We start from the raw sequence: 19,612 nt of genomic DNA on the forward strand, positions 1-19,612 counted from the left end.
CTACAGTCCACGGGGTTGCAAAGAGTCAGACACGACTGAGCGACTTCACTTCAAGACCACAGGAAGGTCAGGTTTTGGTAGGGGCTGGGGGGGAAGGAGTTTGGTTTGGTTGTGTTTGAGGTATCTGTTAAAAAGAGTCCAAGCAGAGAGGTCTAGGCAGCCGGACACAAGGCCCTGGAGGTCAGGTTCAGGCTGGATGTACACACTTGGGAACTGGGGACTAGTGAGAGGTCAAACCACAGGACCAAGTGAAATCTCCTAGGGAGGAAGTATAGAGGAAAGAAGTCAAGGGCCAAGGGGGCCCAGGTATTTAGAGCTCCAGATGATGGAGCAGCAGCTGAGGACACCAGGAGGAGCAAAGAGTAAGGAAGGAGGCGAAGCAAGAGTGAATCAGGGACCCGCGTTTCAGGAAGGAGGCCTGGCTGGGCACAGGCTGCGGGGCTCATCAGGCAGATCTCTGAGGGTCCGGGCCGCTGTGAGCCTCTTTTGGAAAGGACAAAGAACCTCTGAAGTGGACGTGATGTCTTGAAACATGAGCTCATGGGGCAAGAACTAGATGGCAGAAAGGAATATAAAGAATCATGAGTAAAGAGAGTCCTAAGATCTTTTCATTTATTTAAAATAAGAGAAAGAAAGTCTAAATTTCAGGTACCAGAAAAGATATCTGTAACACTGAGATGGTGGGGCAAGAACTAGATGGCAGAAAGGAATATAAAGAATCATGAGTAAAGAGAGTCCTAAGATCTTTTCATTTATTTAAAATAAGAGAAAGAAAGTCTAAATTTCAGGTACCAGAAAAGATATCTGTAACACTGAGAGGGTGAGACCAGCATGCTTTGAGTTTCTAAGGATCTTTGTTCTGTTGTTTTTAAGTGAACAGATTTACTAGTAATCAGGAAGGGACTAAAATCACCAGTATGCTGATGGAAAGAATTCCAAAGTGTCTGTACAAGGCTTTGCCCCGTTTTTACAGGTGTCACAAAAGGGACACAACTGGGCAGCTGTCAATGTGCTCTGGGACGGGACACCTTCCCTTACCCCTACCCGCCCCTGGGGTTTCTTCTTGTCGTTATTCAGGCTCCTCTGTCCATGGGATTTCCCAGCAAGAATAATGGAGTGGCTTGCTTTCCTCCTCCAGGGGATCTTCCCCAACCAGGGATTGAACTCGTATCTCCTGCATTGGCAGGTGGGTTCTTTACCACTAAGTCACCAGGGAAGCTCACAGGGGCGTTGACCTGACACTGGAGCAACAGGAAGGGGCTCACTGGACCAGTGCAGGTGGGGAAGGATGCCCGTGCTTCAGATTCTACTGTCAAATGTAAAGGGCTTCCCTTGTAGCTCAGCTGGTCGAGAATCCACCCGCAGTGCAGGAGCTGCTGCTGCTGCTAAGTCGCTTCAGTCGTGTCCGACTCTGTGCAACCCCACAGATGGCAGCCCACCACACTCCGCTGTCCCCGGGATTCTCCAAGCAAGAGTACTGGAGTGGGGTGCCATAGCCTTCTCCGCAGTGCAGGAGACCGGGGTTCAATCCCTGGGTCGGGAAGAGCCCCTGGAGAAGGGAAAGTATTCTGACCTGGAGAATTCAAATGTAAACAAAAGGGCACACCACTCATGATGATACAAAACACACCAGAAAACTGCTAAAACAAGAGATGCATTTAAAGAGGAAAGCATATAAAGAATTATTTAGACTTGTGTTTAAAGAGGAAAGTTTGATCACATTTTAATACCACTAAGGTAAAAAGCACGTGCACACACACCCCCCCATCATGAATTCCAAATCACCAACAGACAGCAATGGCTGTTTTGGGGGAACAGGATTAATATAAAAAAGACTTTTCCCAAAAACATTTACAGTGAACCTATTTCTTTGTAATTGGAAAAAAACAAACAGCCCACTCCGCCTAATACTTGAAATTCAAGTTTCCAAAGAAAGCACCGAGTTGCTTCATAGACAGTGTGTCCAGTAAGGGACCCTCAGCAAATGCCAACATGCTTCCAGACTCCCACTGTGACAGTGTCCTTTATGCACACTCACAAGGACCAAAACTGTTCGTGCCTTTGAACTCAGCTGCTCATCTCCAATTTGAAAACTCTAGTTTCAGTTCTTTTTCACTTAAAACTTTTGGACAGGAATTCTTCATTGAGTATCCTAAATACAAATCGGGATTTTTAAAAATCTGTTATAAAAATGAAAACATCAATTCTGAAAGACTACCAAAAATTTTGACACAATTCTGGTAACATCACCAATAACTCTCTAACCAGTTTCTAACTGAACTTGTCTGAAGGTAGTTTATCTTAGAGAAATTAGCCACTGACAAGGAAACAATTTCCCAAGTGGCTGAAATGAAAAAGTTGACACGTTTTTAAAAGCAGGCTCTAGCTTGCTAGAGGACTTTTGAAAATCTTTATTGAGAAAAAGCAGAACAAACATTTTTCAAGTGATTCAGTTACAATTTGCTAAGAAAACAATTCAATACACCAAACAGTTAACAGTCTTATTTTGGAGAAAGAGATTACAAACAATTCTTTGACTGTTATATGATATATTCTTCAAAAGGTTTGACTTTTCAAAATGAGCATACACTACTTTTGTAATAAAGAATAAGTATAAAAAGGAAAATAAAACAGATCTCACAAAAATCCTTCTGCATCATCCATGTGTATGTAAGTTAAAGCCAATTTCTAAAACTTTACTCACAGCAATTAAAGCCAGACTTCTAGGCAGATGGGGAGTGAAAAAGTTTTCAATGCTTGTGGACTCTGATGCTCACACTCACAACGCCAGACTTCCAGGAGCTTTATATTTCAGATAAGCACAAGAAGACAAACACAAATAAAAGGCATAGAAATGAAAGAAAGCACGGTCCAAAGATGAAACAGCAAACAGACACGCACCCCAAAAGAACAAAGAGCACACCCCGGCTCTGCCGTCAGCGCGCCCAGCAGACTGCCCGATACGTGCTTTCGCGTTTCTCCTTCACGGCGCTTATCACAACCGTACTCACTTCTTCACGCGGTCCTTGATGACGCCTGCCTCCCCCACACGGCGCGCCCAAGGTGAGGCACACCTTCACATCACTGGAACCCGTCACAAGGCCCAGCACGGCACAGGCCCACGCGTACCGTACCCCCTTTCCAGTCGCAACCCTAACTGCTACATATAGCTCATCCGTTCTTTCAAGTCTGAAATGACAACAGGACTCTACAACATACGGACCGAAGAACTCCTGCCAGTCTTTGTCAACGGCCATTCCAAACTCACTCGCATCCAACATGTAGCTGAGGTTCCACAGAATCCTCCAGTAACGATTCACGCAATGAGACCAGCTGAAGCCTCGCAAAGCCACCAGAAGCATCTGGGATCACTACTACTCCACTGTTCAGACTTTAACGCAGTTGGTCAGGGTAACTGTGCATTGCCAATTTGTTAGAAAACTACCAGGAAAGCTGCCACACCTGTAACCTTAAAACTTGCTCCTGTAAACACTGCCAGAAAAAAAATCTCAAGAATTCAGATGACCTGTCAGAGTTCAACCAGTGGTAGTGCTAGAAATCTCAGGGATGATTATTCTCTTAAATTCAGCAGCAAGCCCTCACTCACCTAGGACAGGGCGCTGCTCCAAATCTGGAGTTGTCACGCAGATTCCGTGCTCACCGGGCATCTAACACCAAACTTCAGAGCAAAGAACGGGTCTTTACACTTGTAAAAGAGCTATTAAAAAAGTATCATTTCTGCTTTTCTCTTCCAGCTTTTGTACAAACTCATATGCATCTTGCTTCAGTCAACTCAACAGCTTTCTCAAGCAGTCTCAGGAGGCGAAACCCCACTCAGACCAGCAAGAGGATGGTGCCTGAAGACAGCAGTTCCCCACCAATGCACAATAATACTCCAGCCACCCGGTCAGGATAAAAGGATAGCTAGAGATGGCGTCACTAATCCTGCTGGTGGAGTCAAAGTCGCTCAGTCGTGTTCGACTCTTTGTGACCCCATGGACTGTAGCCCACCAGGCTCCTCTGTCCATGGGACTCTCTGGGCAAAAACACTGGAGTGGGTAGCCGTTCCCTTCTCCAGGGGATCTTCCCAACCCAGGAATGGAACCAGGTTACTGGCTGCAATAACTTCTCGAAAGGAGGCTGGAAAATGGTTGCCAAAGATAGCTATCATGTCTTAATCTGGAACCTGTGAATGTTAGTTTACAAGCAAAGAGGTCTTTGGAGATATGATTAAATCAGATTTTTGAGATGAAAGAGATTATCCTGGTGGGCCGTAAATGTCATCACAAGTGATCTTAAAAGGGAAGGGCAGAGGGAGATTAGACACCACACACACTTTGAGAAGATGACGAAAAGACTGGAGAGAGGCAGCCACAAGCAAAGGAACGCACGGACACCAGACTCTGGGGGAGGCCAAGAACAAGGCTCTCTCAGAGCTTCTGGAGGGAGCCCCGCCCAGCCCCTAACTCCGGTCCACTGGAGCTGTGAGAGAAGATGAGTCTGCTGTTACAAGCCACCACCTCTGTGGTATTTTTCAGCACACCCAGGAAAGCAATATGGAGACCATGAAAAGGTAAACCGAAGTGTACATACATTCCAGCTAGACTCCAGAAAGGCATGAAATTCCAACACATTAGAGGAGATGTTAAGCACCTTTAAACAGTTGTTAAAATACATTTTTAAGAATCATTTCCCCCTTCAACTGCAGGTATCAACATAGCTACAGAGAGAGCTGTATGGATTGTGAAGATACAACTGGTGTCTCAACTAAACATCGAATTACTCATGCACTGTTAACCAAGACCTTCCTTAGAAGCATCATACTGAACATTACATATTTATGTATGTTTACAACAAGAGGTGAAAATTAAAACTGTTAAATTTTTCATTTAGCAGACCATTTTAAACAGCAAAAGAGCCACCACTGGTAGGTCTACAATCAGATGTTTACAACACTTACACTGATCTACAGCTGAGCATGTAAAACTCCTCATTACAGAAAATTCTGCTTCAAAGCACCTTATTTACGTACACCATAAGTACGCCAGTATGTATCACAACAAAGGATTCTATGTAAGAAAGATTTGTGCCTCCAACTGTCTTGGCAGCTATCTCTAAAATAAAGGTTTTAGCTGATGTGGTTGCCGAGGGAAGTTCTGCCCCAATCTCCTTCCCTATTTCTCCACATTTGCTCCACCTGCTCACCTAGGAGTGTCCATAAACAAAATCAAGGACGCTTCCTTTGTTACCCTCCTCTCTGGGACCCAAACTGCATTTTACTCTTCTGTCAACAGATGACACCTAGTGGCAAGACCCTGTAAGCACAGTCCACAGTTCCCGAGAAGCTCTGAAGGAAGTAGAACAAAGAATCATCAATTCTTATGGGCAAAGACAAGGGTGAGAAAAATAAAAAACGTGAATCCTGGGCTGAATCCGAGTCTTGGCCCAAGACTGAGTCTGCTGGGTGGCAGACTGGGCAGAGGGCAGCGCACACCCCGGGGCGGGCTGTGGCTCGGGAGGGCGCAGAGCACCCGGGGCCCACCCTGGCTCCATTCATTACTCTCCAGCAATGTGACCATGGAGAAGTCACCCAACCTCGCTAATGTCTCATTAGTAAAAGGAAGAGAAGTCCAGCACAAGGATTAAATGAGCAGAAACTGCTAATACAATAAAGGTCTCCAAGTATCTCCTCTTTTCATGTAACTAAGGAAGAAACAGAGAAGACCAGGCATGCTGATATACATTCACAAAACTTTTTCAAGCATCAAATAAAAGTTCCCCGTTCCTCATCCTACCATAATCCCCACAAGAAAAAAAATAAAAATCACACCACCTCACCCATTAGAAAAAGTACAAAGTTTCAAGAAAATAAAAAGGAGCAAGGTGCTCATTTATGATAGAGTTGAGATCAGCTCTGCTTTTCCTACTGCTCCTGAAAAGGAGGAGTGTGACTTCCGGCACCAATGTATTATTAAACATCACTGAATATACCTCACATGTTAACAGTCAGAGGAACTAGATGTTTTGATACAACAGAATACACATACTTTGCTGTATATCCGATAAAACATCATCTTCCTTACTACAACTCCATTTCTTAGAACAATAATAGTCCCTCCATCCACTTGCTGCTGTTTCGTCCCTAAGTTGTGTCCAACTCTTTGTGACCCCATGGGCTGTGGCCAGCCGGACTCCGTCCATGGGATTTCCTAGGCAAGAATGCTGGAGTGGGTTGCCATTTCCTTCTCCGGGGGATCTTCCCAACCCAGGGATCAAATCCCGTCTCCTGTGTTGGCAGGTGGATTCTTTACCACTGAGCCACCAGGGAAGACCTCCCTTTCACCTAGTGCTTCCTAAATAAATTAACTTTATCATGTAACTGTCATGCCCCGTAAAGTAGGTACTTTATTCCCCCCCCCCCCAGTTATACAGATGAAAGACTAGAGAATATGCTCAACTATACTCACAGAAGTATCCCACTAGTGGAAAGGCATGTGACTGGGGGCAGAGAGACCGCTTAAAAGAATTAAATGCAACGAAGAGTAGCAGTAGATGGGAAGAGAGGAAAGGTTTCATGTTTCAAATACAAGCTTGGCAAGACTTAGTGAGAAATCAGATACGGGCGCTGAGGGACAGAAGGGAACTCACGTCAGAGGTCTCTAGTTGGGACACAAGTTTTAGCTGGGGAGACTGCAAGATGGCCATTAACTGCATTAGGGACTGAAGAAGGAACACATTCGCAGGAAAGATGAGAAAGTCTGGACTTGCTAAATTTGAGGGAGGAGCAGTACCCAGCATTCTAAGATGCTGAAACTCAGGAGAGAAGCGGCTGTGAACAGAGTAATCAACGGTGCCGCACTCCTGTTTTCTGGTCTGAAGGGATCCCATGCACACAGGAGCCTGGCGGGCCACAGTCCACGGGGCCGCAGAGAGCTGGACGCGGCCGGGTGGCAGCGCGTCAGGAGCCTGCAGCTCGGCGAGCAATTCAACGCTGTCTAGGCCACAGACTTGCCACTTCTCGACAAAGTAATACGCTACCAACACATGACACCAGAAAGAAGACTTTCTGAGCTTTATCACGGCCACTGAAATGAAAGTGGAGTGAAAAGACAAGAAGCCAGAAGCACACACTGGCATCCTGAGAGGCAGACAGGCTTTGCACAGGAGCACCCAACTCACAGTGTTTGGGGGTGTGGGCTGCTCAGTGCGCACCGGTGCCCGACACACAGCTGAGCGAGCGTCCGCTCAGACACGAGCGGGGAGCCGAGCGCCACAGGGGCCACCTGGCTGCTCGCACTATGATCCAACAACTGTGCCAATAACTTCATATATATCGTATCATTTATCCCTACCACAGTACCTTCAATATACAATAGGTCTTTAATATTCACAAACATAAAATAGTAAATTCTACAACACAATTTGTAACATAAAACATTAAAAATATACAATAACTTATATGACTATTATCACCCTCATTTCACAAATAAGAGGAAGCCTTAAGAGAATGAGAAAAAAAACAAAAAGCCACCTTAAAAGACTACATATACACTCTTGACCATACAAGAAAGCAATGTAAGCCTGACTCAAACAAAATTTTAAACGTATTCTGCCTCATAGGTGATGAGGAAGACCCTAAAACAAAACAGACATGGCTCCTGGTCTCACAGAGCTCAGCGTGCAGTATGAGATGAGAGACAAGCAGGTATGAGACGGTAAGCTCTGGTAAGAGCGATAAAGGAGACAAGCAGGATACAGGGGAGACTAACGTGGGGCAAACCTCCAACTGGAGGATCACGAAGGAGACACCAAACAGCGCGAATACAGAGGCCCAATCACCTCTCTGGATCAAAGACACTCCGGTGTCTATTTACACCCAGAAACAAATGTTTTCTGAGGCAACTGGCTTGGTCTAAATCCTCCTCTGAATGAGGTGTCTTTCTGTCTCTTTTTCGAGGGGAAGGGAGAAGCGGGTTTGTATCTGGCCTCTCTAGCTCCAGCGTCTACTGGCTGAAGGATCAGCCCCCTTTACTCTTCAGCAGGTGGGTGGGGGGAGGGGGTTCCATCTTCCTAACAGAAAGTTGGTTTTCTTGCCAAATATACATATCCCTTCACAACATGCAACATAAGGGCTTTTCCTGAAAATACTCTTCAGAGGTTAAACTGTATCAGCTATTCCAACCTTGTTAAAAATGAGACAGACAAAATGACTCATTCTGCAGACCGAGAATCAACTCAATCCAGTATTCACCAAGAAACTACCCGGAGCCACTAGGCACTGTTCGTGGTGCTGGAATACTGCTTGCATCCAGGAAACACTAGAGGGCGCACGAGAGTTTCAGCTTTCGGGAAACTGCACAAGGCAACTATGGAGTGGGGGACCTTTGCAAAACCAAAGGGAAGCCTGAGAAAGCCAGGTATCTGATGAGCAGGCAGAAGAGAGCAGAACAGAAGCAGAATGACCTTCACCTGAAGGGCTCTTCTGCCTTAGACCTGAGAGGCAATCCTAGTGTCACAGAGATCTACAGACCTGGTGCTCCTATAAAGACGCCCAAGTCAGCTGTTTGTTTCAATCTGGGGAACCTAACAAGGGTTCCCCAGATTGGCAACACTATGAGCTAGGTGAGGCAGGTATTATCACTACAAATGAGATGGCTGAAGCTCAGAATGAAGTTGCCTTCCTCAAGTCAAGGTGCCTTAAACAGTAAGCCTGGGTCTAGAACTCGAGCGTCCTGGCTTAAGTCTGGGAGGACTACTTCCAGACTGGAGTCACATGTGCATCACCCACAAAGAGGCTTATCACTTGCTCTTTTCTCTGTGTGCTCTCATAATACAGAAAATAGGACATCCTGCAGAAATGCAATTGACAAATAGGAGCCACAGAGAGGTGGGAGCCATACAGACCTTAAGAATCAAACTTCTGGGATCCCCGTCTCCAAATTCTAAAACCCGACTGACTGTAAGCTGTGCGTGCCCTCGTTGAGCCATGTCCGACTCTTTGCAACCCCATGGACTGTAGCTCACCAAGCTCCTCGTGGGATTTTCCTGGCAAGAATACTGGAATGGATTGCCACTTCCTTGTCTAGGGGATCTTCCTGACCCAGGAATTGAACCTGCATCTCCTGCACTGCAGGAGGATTCTTTACCACTGGGCCACCAGGGAAGCCTGATCGTAAGCTGTACCATCAACTTAATAATATTTCAAAATAAGGAGGAAAGACTATGTAAACCAATTGGAGAGATGGCAAAGTGACTAAGTTAGCTCTTAGAAGTGAGAAAATGGGTGGTGATTAAGTGCAACAGAGTATACTTTAGAATTGCAAGTGGTGTCAGAGATTAATGTTAAGCTATTTCACAGATGAAGAAACTAAGGCTTGGCTCCATCAATGCTTTAAACAAACAAGGAGGAGCAGACTGGAACGCAGGTATCGATTCTTACTCCAGTGGCCCTTCATCCAGCCCCGGGACTGTCTTGTCTAGCTATACTACGAAATTATGCACATCCTCAGAGAAGGCCATGCAGTGCTTGCGTCTGCGTCCGTCTCTGCCAGCCCCCAATGTGGCTGCACAGGAGACAGAGGCAGAGAGTGACCAAAGTCCTCCAGCGGCCCCAGGAGCCCTTCAACCCAATGGGAGGAAAATCATGAAGCAAAACATAATTCAGAGCATCAATGACTATGGAAATCAGTGACTTTGTTTCCATTCTGTGAGAATATTTTAGAATTAACGCAAACAGTTCTGCTTCCATCACCAACTATATAAAGACAATATATCCACTGCCTCTGAGCAACATGGGGATCAAAACAGAAGTGTTTTTATTTTTAAACGAGACATTAATGTGGGTTTAGAAAAACAAAGTAATGAGTCTTTCCTGTACAGATGGATTCTATTCCACACTTTTAAAATAGTAAAGTCCTGTAAAGCAAGTTAAATAAGATGTGCGTGACTAAAATTTGAGGACATGTCTGTTGAATAAAACAAGATACATTTGTAAGTGAAAAGTTACTCAGACTTTCTGTAATCTGATTTGGACAAAGACAAACTCCAATCACATTAGTAGAAAAATACAGAGTTAAGATATTGGTTAAATATGACCATTTCCTCTCAACCAACACTTCTAATCTGCTGCTGCTAAGTCACTTCAGGTGTGTCTGACTCTGTGCGACCCCATAGACGGCAGCCCACCAGGCTCTCCCCCGCCCCCCCGTCCCTGGGATTCTCCAGGCAAGAACACTGGAGTGGGTTGCCATTTCCTTCTCCAATGCATGAAAGTGAAAAGTGAAAGTGAAGTCGCTCAGTCGTGTCCTACCCTTAGCGACCCCATGGACTGCAGCCTACCAGGCTCCTCCATCCATGGGATTTTCCAGGCAAGAGTACTGGAGTGGGGTGCCATTGCCTTCTCCGTCTAATCTTCTAGGAAACACCAAATTACAGGGAAAGGGCTTATAGTAAGAACTCAAATAAAACCAGATTTGTAAAGGGTGTTGTTTTGGAGGGGGGTTGGGGGGAATGGAATGTAGAGTTGACAGAATTTAAAGAAAGTTGTGAAACTTGCCTAAGCCCAGTGGAACTCCTGACTTGTTCACTAGGACCCTTTCTTGTACAGCTTGTTCCATGGAGCTCGGTCATGAAACCACAAGGTTCAATTCACATTGCATACTTAAGAGCTTCAGAGTATGTTTTTTAAAATTTCAAAGTTGACAGTCTATCCAAAAAAAAGTTACTTTTCAAATCACTGTGTTTAATGGTTAGAACTCCTGATACTTGCAATTTAAAGTGCACTGGCTAGCTTTACACAGTAGTGAATTTAAGTGTGTGCTTTTTATTGCAATTAAAACCATATCCTACACTAAGACGCATCAGCAAATACATTTTCCCTCCAAATAAAAAGTAACTAAAAATCAGGCCGAAAAACCGAGTTACATCTTTACACATAAAATTTCTACTGCACAGAGCTCCACCTGAGACACAGCTATCCACGCTCTCTTCATTCCCTCAGTGTGTCTGTGGAACTAAGATACACACTGGAACAAAGACACGCAGTCCCTACCTTTAACAATGGGGAAAACGTAGCAATTAGAGTGTTCCAGGGCTGACAGAGACCTGTAGCTCCTGCCCACCAAAGAAGGGTTTTATGAGAGGAGAGAAAGTAAAGCTTATACATGGCAGGCAGCACAGGATAACGGAATCGACAGCATTTGTCTGAAAGGATTTGCTTTCCTAAGCCGTGTGAAGGGCATTCCTGTGGACAGGGAGCTGCTACCATGCTATACACACAAATGGCTTTGCAACACAATCAGGCCACACGCTCATGTCCTACAAGGCCACAAACTGACCCTCTAACAGAAACCAGACTCAATCCCAGATACACAGGACCCAAGGGAAAACATGTAAACCAACATGCCCCACCCACAAAGCTCAGAGCTCAAAGACACAAACAACCTGCAGCCACTCCCTTCACATGCATATTCCGCTAGACCCCCACAATGCCCACTGCTATTTGCTTCCGGTGTGGAGAATTCAAAACATAAGCACTTCAGCGTGCACAAGAAGACGAATGAAAACACAGGCAAGACAGCACTTGGAAATGGCTTTGAGTTTAGTTTCAAAACTTATGGGTAAAAAATGAAGCGTAAATATCCCCATTACTCCTTTCGGTCTCAAACTAAGTGGTTTTGTTGACGACAACAACGTTGTAATAATAGTAGAATGCACGTATTTTGAAGAACTACATATAAATCACCAAGCTCTATTAATAAATTACTATTTTTCATCAAGTGTCTATTGAGCACCTGCTCTGAGCAGAGAAGATAACTCAATAAGCTACCAAAAAGATGGGATGGGCAGGTAAATAACCAAATTCAATGTAACAACTGCTCAGGGAATACACAGGAGGTGTGCCTTCTAACCTGAGGGCTGTCTCGGCACCTGTGTTAAGAGCTCTGTGTGGTGTGAAAGAGTTACCCAGAAGGTCACACTCTCATGAGGCCTTTTTGAGGAGTGTCATTCTGGGGTCTGGAGTGCAGGAGTGCTGGGCAAGACATGATCAAAAGACAGCAGAAGGGGAAACTGCTGGGGCTCAAGCTCGGACGTTAGAAGACAATGCTGAGTGATTAGAAACGGGAAAAAGGGCCTGAGTTCCCACATGAGCTGGGATCAAAGCGTTTGTGGACTTTAATCTTGGAATCTAGAGAGCCCCACAGTGACAGGACCACACCTGTGGTGAAGGGGTAAACATTTGGCTACAAAGTAAACTTGTGTCTATACTAAGTAACTCTTCAATTTCCTGGTAGGTACAAATTATCTGTGATGATTTCAGGCAAAACTGATTCCCCCTTCCTTCTTCAAAATGCTTCAGTTCAGTTCAGTTGCTCAGTTCTGTCTGACTCTTTGCCCATGAATCACAGCACTCCAAGCCTCCCTGTCCATCACCAACTACCGGAGTTCACAAAAACTCACGTCCATCGAGTCGGTGATGCCCTCCAGCCATCTCATCGTCCGTCGTCCCCTTCTCCTCCTGCCCTTAATCCCTCCCAGCATCAGGGTCTTTTCCAATGAGTCAACTCTTCGCATGAGGTGGCCAAAGTATTGGCGTTTCAGCTTTAACATCAGTCCTTCCAATGAACACCCAGGACTGATCTCCTTTAGGATGGACTGGACCTCCTTGCAGTCCAAGGGACTCTCAAGAGTCTTCTCCAACACCACAGTTCAAAAGCATCAATTCTTCGGCGCTCAGCTTTCTTCACAGTCCAACTCTCACATCCATACAACCATAGCGTTGACTTTAGACGGACCTTTGTTAGCAAAGTAATGTCTCTGCTTTTGAATATGCTATCTAGGTTGGTCATAACTTTCCTTCCAAGGAGTAAGCGTCTTTTAATTTCATGGCTGCAATCACCATTTGCAGTGATTTTGGAGCCCCAAAAATAAAGCCAATGCTTACACTTGGACAATTAATCACCAAAAGTTATAGGCGTGTTCTTACTATTAAAGACCAAAGGGGGAAGGAAAAAAAGCGCTTCAGCTGGCAACTGTTTCCATTAATGATCTTATTAAGCCATGCTCCACTGTACTTTGTATCGAAACGCTTTACGTCTGAAAAAGGTCCTGATGAAAAGCAGCACAATCACAACCAATCAATTCCTCTGTGTCCTACTCTAAATAAAGATCCTTCCCCCCCCCCCCCCCACCCGCCGCCAGAGAGAATTTCGTTTGGCAAGTTCTGAAAAACTTAATTTCAAAGAACACACGTTCGCCTCCTCGGTATTCTTTAAAAAGTTTCCCCTACTCAATGGGTCGGAAGCCAGAGCTCCAAAACTGGGTCAAACGAACCCAAACCGACAAAGAGTAACTTTCTCTGGGTCCCAAGTGCTTCTATACCGTCCCAGCAAGTCGGGTCCAGTTGTAACCTTCTTCGCGTTTCCCCCACTCGCACAGTCGGGGCTGACGCGGCTCATCATCTCCGGGGATGTAGGGGACCGTATCCTCGGGACCCGAGACGCCGACAGACCGAGGGGGACCGGGCCGAAGCGCACGGGGCGGGGGGAGCCCGGGGCCAGGGAAGCCAGCCCGGGCCAAGGTGCCGGGGCCGCCGTCAGGAGAAGGCACGGAGCGGGGCGGAGGACGGGCCCGGGAGGAGACCAGGAGTGAGGCTCCAGCCCAAACAAAAACAACCCGAAGTTGAGCGCGGCGGAGACAGCAGATTGGGCGAGACCGTTCACGGCTGCCCATTGGAGAAGAGGGAAAACAGAGTCCCCCAATCGCGAGCGGCGGGGCTGCTCCCCTCGTGCGGCCGCGGGCCGGCCCGGCGCTGCCCGGCGGCCGCTACCGCTCCCTTCCGGCCGCGGCGCCCACTGCAGGGCCCGCGCCCCCCGCTCGCCGCCGCGCCCCTCCCCCCGCCGGCCCCACCGCCCCCGCGGCCCCGGCTGCGGCCCCCCCAGCCCCGGCCCGGCCGGGCGCCCCCCGCGCTCCTGCCGGCCCGCCCCCAGCCCGCCGCCCGCGTCCGGCGCCCCGCCGCCCCCCGCACGCCCGCGCCGGCGTCCGCCCCCCTGCTCACCGCCGGGCGCTACCCGTTCCTCCTCGGGGCGCGTCGAGGCCCCGCCGCCCCGCCGCTGCGCCGCTGGGGGGGGGCCCCGCTCTGCCCAGCGACACTTCCTCGTCCCCCAAGAAAATTAATCACCAAAAATAATTCCACAGAAAAATGGGAAGAGTAAAATCCAAGATGGCGGCCCCCGCCGCAGCACCGCCCGCTCCATCCGCTGTCGGGAAATGAGTCCCAGCCGCGGCCGGAGCCCCCCGCCCCCACCGCGCCGCGCCCCCCGCGCCCCCGCGCCGCGGGCCTCACCTCGCCTCGCGCGCGGCCTCAGGGAATCCCGGAGGCAGCCGCTGGCCTGGCGACTCCGCGCCCCGGGTCCTGGCGCCGCGCGTGCCGTCTCCGGTGCCCGGGCGCCCTCACCTCATAGCCCCGGAGCCTCACCGTCCGCGCCGCAGACGCGTCGCCGCCCCCGGTGAGCCGCTCGGACGCCGCCCGGGAACGGTGGAAGGACACGAAAAGGAGTACCCTCGGCCGAGCGGAGGGACACCACTTCAGCTCGTGCCTCTTCGGCCGCCTCTGTTGCTTTTACGGGACTGGGGGTTGGGTGGGGGTGGGGGAGGCGGAGAAACCCGAGAAAGAAATGAGTTCCCCCGCCGGCTGCTTCCCGCGGCGGAGGAACAAAAAAGCGAATTTTGAGAGGACGAGGCCCGTCGTCGCTTCGCTTCGCTCGCAGCGGAGGGATTCGTATTGAGCGGTCGAAAAGGATCCCTCCGCCTCTCGCTGCCCTTTAAATTGCGGCTGGAGGCGGCGTCGCCGCGCGCCCCTCGGGCGCTACCTGGGCCTTAGGCCTCTCCGTGCGCTCGGGGTCTCGCGAGGCTGCCTTCCAACCCTCAGTCCCTGGCGTAGCGGCACCCACCGGGGACCGCTTCTGAGTCAGGATGGGGGTCAGCCGTGGGGGACGGGCAGGCTTCTCGCCCGCTGCGCCTCCCGGGTGCGCCGAGACGAGGTGGCCCCCGTGGAGGCGAGCCTCTTTGTTGTGGGAGTGGGTGTCCTTGGGAGCAGATAACACCCTTCAAGACCGTGTGGGCAGCCCGAGTTCCACCGCCTCGTGTGGGAGGAAGCGGGACGTGAGCCTGCATCAACCCGGCCACTAGCTTCCTAGCGTCAGCCGGCCATTTCTTGAGCACCTACTGTGCGTCGGGTTTTCGGAGAAACGGGTTTTCCGATTTACTCCCTCGTTGGGCAGTGCCGGTACCCAAGGATGCGGGCCCCCTCCTGGGTCTCAGGCTGGTCGGGAAGTTGTTGAGAGGCTCCCACGGGCCGGGCGCGCTGCCTCGCCCTCTGGATCCTGCCTGCGAGGTTGATGACAATGGCTGCAAAATAGCAATCCTGAGAGGAGCATCTTTTCCTGGACACCAGGCACCATTCTCAAGCTTTGGTGCCCTATCTGGTTTACAACGACTCCCAGGAGGTGGGGACCGTTTTTTCCCACTTTATACGTAGGGAGACTGAGGCATCGAGAGGTGAGGCGACCTCCACAATCAGTCAGGGCTTGAAGCAGAGCCCTTATCCTGATAAAAAGCGCAGAGGCCAAGAAGTTGAGGTTGCCACAAGCGGGCAGATGGCACGGTATTAGTGCCTAAACGTCTCCGCCACCCGGAAGAGTGGATATGGGTATGGAAGGAAAAGGGAGTGGTTGAGAAAGGTGAGCCCGAGAAGTGCAGAAGCCCTGGGGCCGGAGTGGGGGAGGAGGTGGTAAAGAGCCCAGCTCGGTCCTGCAGAGAGGAGGCAGGCTGAGCAGGCGGGTCCTTTTATTCCAGGAAGAGCCCCGGGCCTTCCTTGGTTTTCTGCCATTCCCAGGGCCTGGCACAGAGTAGGCATGCCAGAAAAGCGGCTTCCGTGGACAGTGTCGATGACCACAAAGTCTGTGGTCCACCAAACAACCACCACCAACACGACTGCTTACTTGATTTTCTCTCCCTCTTGACCTTGAGTGGCAGACATAGCGTTTATTATCCCCTTTCACAGATGCGAAATTGAGGCACAGTGATTGGCTGAGGACAGGAGTCTAACAGAGGTGGAGGCGTGACTAGATCTTAAACACCAGCGCTCCTCCCACTGCGTTCACCTTGCCTCCCGGGGAAGCCCATTGGGCGGGGATGGGGCTGTGCGGGGTCTCACCACCCCTCCGGTGAAACCGATCGGCTCGGGACCCTGCACGCTCTGCTCTTTCACTCTGAAAGCCTTCGGGCGTCTCTGACATCAGAAGCTGCCTTGCCACGTTCCTCGCTGCTAGCACAACTAATGAATGATTGCTTCAGTTTCATTAGCTTCTGATTTATGGCTAAACTTTCCAATTATTTTCATAGTTCCTGGCTCCAAATCCTCAAATCGCATCCCACCGAGACTGCCGTTGCCACCTTGTCTCCTCCCTGGGTGCCCAGGGAGGAAGAAGCCCAGGGGGCACCACAGTCCTGTGTGGGTAGGGTCCCCCTGGGTCTCGGTGCCCAGGCCCCAAGTCCAGCCATGCCCGGGCAGCCCTTCACAGCCCCAAACATCCCTGTCTTCCCCACTCGAAGCTTTCCAGAGTCATCCCGACGGCGCCTCCTGTGGCTGACACCCAAATCCGGACCCTGACAAGTCCCCAGACTCCCAAGACTCTGGCTCCATTCGCTTCTGGCCCAGCGCCAGGCCAAGTTTTCCGGGTGGTGACTTGCAGGGAGCAGGGGAGGCAGATGGGTCACCCCAGACACAAGTCCCTCCGGCTCCCCACTTCTGAGCCTGTCTCCACCCCCCACCCCCTCCCTGTCCCCCCTGTGCTGCTGGCTGCTCTTCCAGCCTGTGCTGAGAGGCCCTCAGGGTGGGCTGGAGCTCTCTGAGCTGTCCAGAGGCCACAGCCCAGAGTAGCTTTGCTTGGGGGAGACTGGAAATTCGACTTCCCCACAGTGAGCGTGGCCAGCTGGAGGCTGCCTCCTGCCAGCTGGCAGAGGAGGGGGGTGGGGGACAGGAAGTAGTGTGGCCAGGCACCTGCCCAGCCCCCCACGTGACAGGAGCCACTGGCATTTACACCGTGAAGCCTCTGGATGCCCCGAGTGGAGGCGCTAAGCCACAGAGGCGGTGGGGCCCCACCAGTCCTGGACAGACAGAAAGATATTAACAACTCTAAAGAAAGACTGAGTTGGCGGAAGGAGCCTGGGCCAGCCCCGGAAGCCCAGGAGTGCCAGCCCAGCCCGCAGCTGACCTGGGAGCCGCACCCCTGCCACGGGATCTGTTCCAATCCCCCCAGAAGGGCCCAGGGGGCACTGCAGAGACCCAGCTGGATCCCACCAAACCTGCATCCCTCTCCCACATCCCTTCTTCAAATACCAGATTCACGCAGCCACTGGCTGGCAAAGATTTGCTTGCTGGGATCCTGTGCCCACAGGGAGGGCCCACAGGTCCTGCTGAGCCCAGAATACCAGTCTGGGTGGCAGGTGGCTTCTCGATGTAAAGCGACACCTTGGCTTTCAGACTCTGCTCTCCTGTCTCCCCTTTACCCCTGCTGACCCCACCCCTGCCTGGAAGGCAGGGCTGCTTTGATGGGAGCAGGTGGCAGAGTGGGTGGCGGGAAGAGGGCGGAGGACATCCCCAGGGTGATTCCAATGATCCGTCTGGGCGGCTGCGGGCTCCTCAGCCACCTGCCTGCGCATCGCAACGCCTCGTGCATCGTGCTTGCCCCTCCACTACCCAGTCCTGCTTTGGTAGAGGAGAGAAGGTCAAGTGACCCACCCAAGGCCAAGTCAACAGCAGCAAGACTCCAGGGCAGCTGTGATTAGGGCCTTGGCATGTCTGACCTGGGTCTGAATCTCAGTTCCACAACCTAGCAGCCAAGCGATTTGGGCCCAGTGAGGCAGCGTGTCTACATGCCTGTTCTCTCGCCTGTGCAAAGGTGCCAGTCCTGATCCTGCCCAAGGAGTCCCCTCTGTAGCTTCAAAACCGCTGATGTACCAAAGATGCCCACCTTCCTGTCCCCACCTACACGTTTCTAAACTTCTGACGCCACCACTTAGATGTTTCACAGGCATTTCGCATAAAGTGAGGTTAAAACTGAAAACACATGCACGCCAAATTCCACTTCCCAGAGAGAGACCGTTCCCATTTTCTCAGGCCCAGTACCCAGCTTTTATTTTCTCTTAATGGCCTTTGTGTTTGGTTTGGTTGGTTTTCTCCTTAGCACATACCACCATCTAGCATCCTGTGTGTGTCCATTAGTCGCTCTGTCGTGTCTGGCTCTTTATGACCCCATGGATTGTAGCCTGTCTATGGAATTTCCCAGGCAAGAATACTGGAGTGGGTTGCCATTTCCTCCTCCAAAGGGCTCTTCCTGACTCAGGGACCGATCCCAAGTTTCCTGCATTGCAGGCAGGTTCCTTACCATCTGAGCCACCAGGGGAACCTCCCTGGCGTCCTGTGTCTTTCACTTATTCATTGCATCTAATGACCGCCTCTTTCTTCCAGGCTGTGAGTTATTTAAGGATGGGGGGCTTTGTCTGCCTTTTTCACTGCTCTGTCCTCAACATCTAGAACAGCGCCTGGGGCCCTGGTGTGGAGGCTTAATTCACAAAAGGCGATGCTAACCTTCCGGTGTTGCTGCAGGGATAAAAGGAGTTGTAAGTGAGTTTCTAACCACTCTCCTGTTTCTGAGGCTCAAGCTCCAGTCAAGGAGGTTTCTCCGTCACCCACCCCTACACGCGCATAGACTTCCCTGCCTTTCAAGCTCAGGAGTGCCCTGGGCTTCGTGCCTGCCTAAGACAACCCACAGGGTCCCAGAAACAGCCCCATGCCGAGGGCTGGTATTCTTTCCAGTTCCCACCAGCACCAGAAAGGAACCCAGACATAAAATAGCCACCCCTGTCCTCTCAGACACACCTGGGATAAACACAGAGAGGATCAGTGGCTGCTGAAAAACTGGTTTCCTCAAGGGCAGGGAAAGCGTCCTCTTATTATCAGTCAATACTTTCAAACTTACAGGAAGGTTTCAAGCATAGCACAAAAACTTCACTTTCCTAAACTGTAAGTTGCTGCCGTGATGCTCCAAGACTTCTGAGCAGAGTTGGGTGTGTTTTCCAGCTAGAGGGCCCCCACAGAACCAGGTGATAACTATTGAGACATTTACACGGATGGGTGGGTGCTGTTTCATCGCTACACCGGACTCAAGTTTTCCCAATGACCCTGGTAATGTCCTTTATAGCAAGGGAGCTTGCCCAGAGCCCCCAGTTACCTTGGTTGTGGTGCTTCAGCTTCCTCCACATGGAGCAGCTCCTCACCCTTCCCTTTAATTGTGTGGTTTGGGCAGTCATGAAGGTTAGATTATTGTGTAGTCTGTCCCTCGCTTTAGCTTTTTTTCTGACAGCTCTCTGTGATTAGATTAAGGTCAGGTACCTTGGGTGGGAATGTCTGAGTGAGGCTGTTTCTGTCACTGCATCCTCTCAGGTGGCAAAGCATTTCAATTTGACCCGCAACTGATGATGCTCACTTGGGTCCCTTGATTAAGGGGTGTGTGCCAGGCTTCTCCATGGGAAAGTCACTTGTGGAGAG

At 50.2% G+C, this 19,612-nt stretch overlaps 1 protein-coding gene across 8 annotated transcripts in view; it reads right to left on the reverse strand.

Moving 5' to 3' along the window:
• The window catches only part of KMT5B (lysine methyltransferase 5B), a 57,740-nt gene extending 43,127 nt beyond the window's left edge, over nucleotides 1-14,613 (reverse strand). For 2 of the 8 annotated variants that reach the window (XM_027959787.3, XM_060404329.1), the window contains exon 1: nucleotides 14,345-14,613. The gene's annotated coding sequence lies outside the window, so the exon portion shown is untranslated. Of the gene's footprint in view, nucleotides 1-12,459; nucleotides 13,177-13,380; nucleotides 13,666-14,056; nucleotides 14,242-14,344 lie in introns of those variants that run through there. The other 6 variants (XM_060404331.1, XM_060404330.1, XM_060404335.1 and 3 more) reach the window with 6 other exon arrangements.
• Nucleotides 14,614-19,612: the final 4,999 nt, after the last annotated feature.

This window comes from Ovis aries, chromosome 21 (assembly GCF_016772045.2).
Source record: "Ovis aries strain OAR_USU_Benz2616 breed Rambouillet chromosome 21, ARS-UI_Ramb_v3.0, whole genome shotgun sequence".
In the NCBI taxonomy this organism is placed as follows: Eukaryota; Metazoa; Chordata; class Mammalia; order Artiodactyla; family Bovidae; genus Ovis; species Ovis aries.